This window comes from Taudactylus pleione, unplaced genomic scaffold (genome assembly GCF_031769625.1).
Source record: "Taudactylus pleione unplaced genomic scaffold, aTauple2 ptg000050l, whole genome shotgun sequence".
Taxonomy (NCBI): Eukaryota; Metazoa; Chordata; class Amphibia; order Anura; family Myobatrachidae; genus Taudactylus; species Taudactylus pleione.
This window is the reverse complement of record NW_028284452.1, coordinates 1,975,065-1,983,410: the sequence shown is the minus strand read 5'-3', so window position 1 is coordinate 1,983,410 and position 8,346 is coordinate 1,975,065. Positions and strand designations below refer to the sequence as shown.

Here is an 8,346-nt window from a genome sequence, read left to right as displayed (position 1 = left end):
AGTATGCTGGATTGGAGTGGTGCACTTGAGTATGGCTCCGGGTTGGAGTACGCTGGTCAGGGGTGGTGAACTTTAGTATGACTCCTGGCTGGAGTATGCTGGACTTGAGCACTGTAGTAATACAGGAACATGGGTTTCACCCGAGGGCTGCTGGAACAGGCTTAGGCACTGTAGCAAACAGGAACATGGGTTTCACACAAGGGGCACAGCAACAAGCATCATGCTGCGGCAATGGACATTGTTGTACTGGCAACTAGCCTGTGTCTCTGGAGGGCCTTTAATACTGTCAGGCAACTGTGGATTGGCTAGAGCCAGCAGAGAGCGTTGTTGACTGGATGCGCATACACCACCTGACCTGACCCAAGATGGCCGCGCCCATGATCTGGAGGACCTGCATGCTGGTGCGCTATGCATGCATGGAACTGCGGCAGTGAGACTAACGTCACAGTGGGGATGCTGCAGACAGTCCTCAGGTGGAGGCCCCACACAGGAGACCACAGGACGTAGCGGCTGGCAGTTCGGCAGGCCATGATGACACAGGCGTATGGGTAGGTGCAGGGGTCTGAGATGGAGGTCTCTAGCACAGTTTGTGACACAGATAGGTGAAGTATATTATTTTCATTTGAGGCTGGAACATACCCGCCAACAGCCTGGGAGAAGGCAGCCAGGATGGCACTGCAGGGGGCATGGCGAATGTGAATGGCGTGATTGGGGCCAGAGGAGAGGGGTTCACTGTGTGATCATGTCATAGCAGCCCTGCCCCCACTACGCAGTACTGATATTAGTGGCATTGTGCAGCATGGGGTGGGGCTATTGGCTCCCTCTGGACTACCCACATGTGTTCTATAAGTGTGAGGCTGCATGGGGGAATTGGAGAGCAGTAGGGGGCTGCAAGAGGGTGGAGGCCGGGAGACTTGCCCACTCTTCCAGGCGGCCGGGAGTACCACCTGATTTTCAGTCTTCTAGTTACTAGCAAATATTTTTCCATGACCTGAAATAAGTTATTATAAGGGCACATTCATGTTCATATTAAGGCTGAATCTAAAAAAACGGAATTCTCCCATAAAGAACTCCTAAGAGGGGGGGCAGGGTGTTTAAGGGGCTACACCTCAAAAGCTATTGGATGTACAGATCTGAAATTTGGCACGGCCGGTTAGACCTGTCGCTCGGTGCTGCATGCCAAATTTCAGAGCAAAAACATAAAAAATTAGGATTTGGGAGTAATCTCCAACTGTCATTTTTTTCTGACATTCTCAATTAGGACCACTTTTCTGCTGTTCTCTATGGGGTTTTTTTTGGGAAGGCATAACTCAGGGTAGGGGCGAATGTAGACTTGGGGTTTGTTTTATTAGGTATCTATTGCACCAGGGTACGTGCTTTTGGGGTTTAGATAATTGACAATTTTCAGTTTTTGAACTATTTCCTCACGAATCCGCCATTGTAGAGATAGGAAGTTTCAACTTGTTGCGCAGCCTCAGTAGGAGCCTTCAGCAGGTGGGCGGTAGCGGCGGTGGGCTCGGGGAAAGAAAGCGGCTGCTAGCAGTTGGAATCCAGGGAAGAAGGGGGGGTAGCGGGTGTTAGCTGCGGCTGGGACCCAGGGATGGTAGCAGGCGTGAGCGGCAGTGGTGTGGCAGCAGTGCGGATGGCTGGACCCAGGGGAGTTAGCAGCATACAGATATAGGCTCATATCTGAGAGATCCACGATACCTGCTTCTGTGTGTAAATAAACAAACACAGACGCAGGGACGGGATCAGTGAGACCCGTCGGTGCTGCTGTGTTTAAAAAAAAAAAAAAAGAAAACCTGTGTAGTAAAAAAAAAAAAATGACATGCATGTTGTTCCACAGCAAAAGACTATATTTTAACCCTTTACTTGCACCACACTTTACATAATCAACTCAGCACCCACCGACCAGGGGTGCAGGGGATTTCCCCTGGCTTGAGAGAGGGACTCCTTTACTGGGGGGGTCCCCAGCTCACCAGGGATCCCCGGGCTGAGCTTACTAGCTGTCAGGGTTGATGTTTCGGCTGGGGGGCACGGTAAAATGGCTCCCCTGGCTGTTGCATTAGTCCCCAGTTAAAAAAAGTCTGGTGCTGGTTCTGGTAAATACAGAGGGACCCTACACATTGTTTTCCCCTGTATTTCCAGAACTGGGACCGGTTCAGAGCCCAGTGCTGGTTGCGCGGAATATGGGGACCCCTACATTATTTGCCTCCCATAGTTTGGCAACAAGGACTGGTTCTAAAAGCCTGGTGCTGGTTGTGCTTCATACAAGGGACCCCTACGTTGTTTGTGCCCTGCAGGTGGCCTGGTTAGTTGCATAGACTGCATGTGTGTATTCCAATGAACACACAATTCTGTAAATTTTCAGCTCCACCATTTTGTGAGTGACAGCAATCTCAATCTGTGAGAGTGCCGAATCTGCAGTTAACCACAGGGTGTGATGGCATTCCATTATTATTATTATTATTATTATTATTATTATTATCCTTTATTTATATGGCACCACAAAGGTTCCGCAGTGCCTTACACAGTACATAACTGTTTTTCTTGTGTGCTCATTTAATAGTAATACAAAACAATGTAGGACAAGGACATGGTTTATAAACATAGCTGCATAACACAAGCAGCAGGACATGAGCAACCAGGTGTTAGGTGTCATTGTGGGGAGTTAGGAGTAAATTATACTATAAGTAGGGGGAGGAGAAGCACGTGAGGGATGAGGGCCCTGCTCGTGAGAGCTTACATTCTAAAGGGGAAGGGCAGACAGACAGGGGTGACACAGATGGGGTAGATAATGAGGAAGGAGCTTGGAGCAGTGGGTTAGGATATGTGCTGCGGTATGTGTGTGTTTAAGATAACCTGATGTTATGTCAAGATTAAGTTCTTCATTCATCTGTCTCTATGACAGAAAATAGATTTTGTTTATGTGTTATTTACATGAGAGATGTACAAAATAAAGTTGTAGCACTTTAATTATTGTGTGTTACATTTTAGCATCTACATACATCCTGATAAAAAATGGATATATTATGGGACTGTCCCGCTATCCTAATACAGTAGTGACTACTTTAATCCCAGCTGCTGGATGCTATGCCATGCTCCAGTGAGTGGGTGCATCTCACATGCTAGGCCCACCCACAAATGGGTGCAGCCATGCCCAACATGCTGTGGTCCCACAGGATGTTGCAGTACCCGGGCCCAGAATTTCTTTTGGTAGCACTGGAGGCAGAACCAGGTGGGCATAGTGGTGGGGTAGCAAGGCCATGGAGGGAGGGAGGTGGTTGAGAATGGAGGAACAGTAATGGCAGGGGGAAAGAAGCAGAGAGTTGGAAAGCAGACTGATGAGAGAAAAAAGGGGGAACAGCAAGTGGAGGAGACAAGAGGGGGAGGATAGGGATAGATAAAGTAGAGGATTATGTGGGCACTGATTAAGGGGGGTGTTTGAAGTAAGAGTGTTCATGCTATGGACGAGGTAATAAGTGAAATGAAAACTGGAGTGGAGGCTGTGTGATAGGGACAGTGTGATATAGAGACAGTGTGATATGGAGACAGTGTAATATAGAGACAGTGTGATATGGAGACAGTGTGATATAGAGACAGTGTGATATGGAGACAGTGTGATAGGGACAGTGTGATATAGAGACAGTGTGATATAGAGACAGTGTGATAGGGACAGTGTGATTTAGAGACAGTGTGATATACAGTAGAGACAGTGTGATATAGAGACAGTGTGATATAGAGACAGTGTGATAGAGACAGTGTGATATAGAGACAGTGTGATATAGAGACAGTGTGATAGAGACAGTGTGATAGGGACAGTGTGATATAGAGACAGTGTGATGTGGAGGCTGTGTGATAGAGACAGTGTGATATAGAGACAGTGTGATAGAGACAGTGTGATAGAGACAGTGTGATATAGAGACAGTGTGATAGAGACAGTGTGATAGGGACAGTGTGATATAGAGACAGTGTGATAGGGACAGTGTGATAGAGACAGTGTGATGTGGAGGCTGTGTGATAGAGACAGTGTGATAGAGACAGTGTGATATAGAGACAGTGTGATATAGAGAAGTGTGATATAGGGACAGTGTGATAGAGACAGTGTGATGTAGAGATAGTGTGATATAGAGACAGTGTGATAGGGACAGTGTGATATAGAGACAGTGTGATATAGAGACAGTGTGATATAGAGACAGTGTGATAGGGACAGTGTGATATAGAGACAGTGTGATAGGGACAGTGTGATAGAGACAGTGTGATGTGGAGGCTGTGTGATAGAGACAGTGTGATATAGAGACAGTGTGATAGAGACAGTGTGATGTAGAGACTGTGTGATATAGAGACAGTGTGATGTGGAGGCTGTATGATGTAGAGACAGTGTGATGTGGAGGCTGTGTGATGTAGAGACAGTGTGATAGGGACAGTGTGATAGAGACAGTGTGATGTGGAGGCTGTGTGATATAGAGACAGTGTGATGTGGAGGCTGTGTGATGTAGAGACAGTGTGATGTGGAGGCTGTGTGATGTAGAGACAGTGTGATAGGGACAGTGTGATAGAGACAGTGTGATGTGGAGGCTGTGTGATATAGAGACAGTGTGATGTGGAGGCTGTGTGATGTAGAGACAGTGTGATGTGGAGGCTGTGTGATATAGAGACAGTGTGATAGGGACAGTGTGATAGGGACAGTGTGATAGAGACAGTGTGATGTGGAGGCTGTGTGATATAGAGACAGTGTGATGTGGAGGCTGTGTGATGTAGAGACAGTGTGATGTGGAGGCTGTGTGATGTAGAGACAGTGTGATAGGGACAGTGTGATAGAGACAGTGTGATAGGGACAGTGTGATGTGGAGGCTGTGTGATATAGAGACAGTGTGATGTAGAGGCTGTGTGATATAGAGACAGTGTGATGTGGAGGCTGTGTGATGTAGAGACAGTGTGATGTGGAGGCTGTGTGATGTAGAGACAGTGTGATAGGGACAGTGTGATAGAGACAGTGTGATGTGGAGGCTGTGTGATATAGAGACAGTGTGATGTGGAGGCTGTGTGATGTGGAGGCTGTGTGATGTGGAGGCTGTGTGATATAGAGACAGTGTGATGTAGAGACAGTGTGATATAGAGACAGTGTGATGTAGAGACAGTGTGATATAGAGACAGTGTGATGTAGAGACAGTGTGATGTAGAGACAGTGTGATATAGAGACAGTGTGATAGAGACAGTGTGATGTGGAGGCTGTGTGATATACAGTAGAGACAGTGTGATATAGAGACAGTGTGATATAGAGACAGTGTGATAGAGACAGTGTGATATAGGGACAGTGTGATATAGAAACAATGTGATATAGAGACAGTGTGATATAGAGACAGTGTGATAGAGACAGTGTGATATAGGGACAGTGTGATATAGAAACAGTGTGGATTAAAGTTGTTAAATGTTCAAAAATAGAGATAAAAGAACAGTGCTGCTAATGTATGAGCGCAGCTCGGAAAGTGATATATAAAGAAGTAGGTGAGTAGTGGGTGCAGGAATCAGTTATTAAACAAAGGATTAAAGAGGATAGATGTGACGCAATGGGAAAAGGCAATACAAACAAGAATTTATGTAGTATGAGGGCAAAATTACAATGTACCAAGCCGATCCAGTCCGAAGTGTTATATCCAAGCAGTGAGTGTAGTAGGGAGTTTCCTGGATAATCATAAAGCAGATGTTGATTTTGGTAATTCACATAAATAAGTTGCTTGTTGACGGTCAGAAAGTGTTCTGGTTTCAGTTTGTTTTCCCTCCCTCAGTTTTCCTCCAGTTTAACTCCGGCGTAACTCTGACTTAGTTATCAAATTGTAATTACACTTATAATCTCACACTTTTCATCTAACACAGCCTACGTCTATGCAGCCTTAGTGAGCACCATATCTGTATTGCACAGCCTTAATGATTGGAATTTAATTTATATTATAAGTTTGAGTGGCACAAATTCAGTAGGTTTTGTGAAATTTCAGATCATGTCTGAGAAGCCTTAATGGGACATGTGAAACTGTAACGTTTTTTGTCTACGGAATATATATATATTCATGTTATACAGATAGGATGCAGTAGCCGAGACTGAGAGAACAGTCAGTGTACGAATATACATCACACACAGCGTTGGTGGTATAGTGGTGATCAGTGTATGAGCTGACATCACACACAGGGTTGGTGGTATAGTGGTGATCAGTGTATGAGCTGACATCACACACAGGGTTGGTGGTATAGTGGTGATCAGTGTATGAGCTGACATCACACACAGCGTTGGTGGTATAGTGGTGATCAGTGTATGAGCTGACATCACACACAGCGTTGGTGGTATAGTGGTGATCAGTGTATGAGCTGACATCACACACAGCGTTGGTGATATAGTGGTGAGCAGTGTATGAGCTGACATCACACACAGCGTTGGTGGTATAGTGGTGATCAGTGTATGAGCTGACATCACACAGTGTTGGTGGTATAGTGGTGATCAGTGTATGAGCTGACATCACACACAGCGTTGGTGGTATAGTGGTGATCAGTGTATGAGCTGACATCACACACAGCGTTGGTGGTATAGTGGTGATCAGTGTATGAGCTGACATCACACACAGCGTTGGTGGTATAGTGGTGATCAGTGTATGAGCTGACATCACACACAGCGTTGGTGGTATAGTGGTGATCAGTGTATGAGCTGACATCACACACAGCGTTGGTGATATAGTGGTGAGCAGTGTATGAGCTGACCACACACAGCGTTGGTGGTATAGTGGTGATCAGTGTATGAGCTGACATCACACAGTGTTGGTGGTATAGTGGTGATCAGTGTATGAGCTGACATCACACACAGCGTTGGTGGTATAGTGGTGATCAGTGTATGAGCTGACATCACACACAGCGTTGGTGGTATAGTGGTGATCAGTGTATGAGCTGACATCACACACAGCGTTGGTGGTATAGTGGTGAGCATAGCTGCCTTCCAAGCAGTTGACCCGGGTTCGATTCCCGGCCAACGCAAATTCTTTTAATTTTTATTTTTGTCAAATAAGACAATAAGACATCATGTATCAGGAGAGGGAAAGCCGGATGTTATTACTGACTACTGCAGTAATTATACTCACCTTATATAATAATGCTGGTGAGAGCTAATGACAGTCACCTGAGTCTCAGGCACAGCACTAAATATACTGACTGCTCTGTGTAATAGATCAGCCAGAGCGGAGGGGGAGGGGGACAATGCAGCAATTACTGCTCTGTGTAATTCATATGTAGCCTGGTAACCCTTTACCTGCCTGCTGGTCACAGCCGCTCTCATCTCTCCCAGCAGCCAGACCAGGGAGCTGAGCTATAGAAGCATCTCCCGTGATTACATGTAATGTGGCAAACCGTAATTACCCTAATAGAGGCTCAGCAACAAGCAGCGTGACTTGCATGCAACACACAAGACAGAGTTCCCATGTTATCAGGGTGTAAAAGGAAAAACCGATAGAACCATCTATAATTGTTGGTGTTTAATATCTCAGAAATTAGCATCTCAGCAAATAGACGAAAACAAAAACATCTCCTTCGAGCCGGAATTGAACCAGCGACCTAAGGATTCCTGTGATATATCCCACTACAGTCCTCCGCTCTACCAGCTGAGCTATCGAAGGGTTGGTCACCCAACTGTTCCACAGGGATAAACGTCATTCTATGTCAGGTGATGAAATCACCATATCATTACTTTTACCTGTACTTTCTGCTCGTATTTAGAATTATAAGAAATTGCTGATATACAATATACAGTGTATATATGTGTATTATAAATATATATGGAAACTGAGTGAATTGCACAGTCATATAAACTGTGACAATAGTTTGAAATAAGGTGGAAAATCGGTATTATTAACCATTGTCTAAGTCCAGGGTTAGACCCAGGAGAGACCCCTTTTCCAGTGTGGCGCCATTCCAGGTTATGCCACCATTCATCCTGCACACGGTTGCCATGGAACACTTCTCCCGGTGCTTGGAGATGACATCATCTCTAAATGCTAAGAAACCAGAACTCCCCATGCTGTAAATGGGACACGGATTCCCCGTTTACACTGCAGGTTGCACAGGTCGGTCCTGTGTTACACCCTATGAGATACCTGGGTGGGATTGCCGTGTAACTTGTCCTGGTAAATCCAACCCTTACCCTTTTACACTTAGCAACAAACCAGGCTACCCTGCAATAACCCGGATTTTAGCTGTGGTGTAAAAGAGGTATAAGTCTATAGTCCCATGTAGCAGCTAGGACTACAGAATGGGAAATAAAAGGGTCTCTTAGTAAATTCTCCACCTCGCGAAAATGTAGTTATGAAT

General features: G+C 45.6%; 2 non-coding genes across 2 annotated transcripts; one reads left to right on the top strand and one right to left on the bottom strand.

The window, feature by feature from the left end:
- The first annotated feature begins 6,948 nt into the window (after positions 1-6,948).
- Positions 6,949-7,020, top strand: TRNAG-UCC (transfer RNA glycine (anticodon UCC)). The gene has a single exon. It is a non-coding gene; the product is annotated as a tRNA-Gly (tRNA).
- Positions 7,021-7,565: 545 nt separating this feature from the next.
- TRNAY-GUA (transfer RNA tyrosine (anticodon GUA)) lies at positions 7,566-7,655 on the bottom strand. Its single transcript is given in 2 exon segments — positions 7,566-7,601; positions 7,619-7,655. It is a non-coding gene; the product is annotated as a tRNA-Tyr (tRNA).
- Positions 7,656-8,346: the final 691 nt, after the last annotated feature.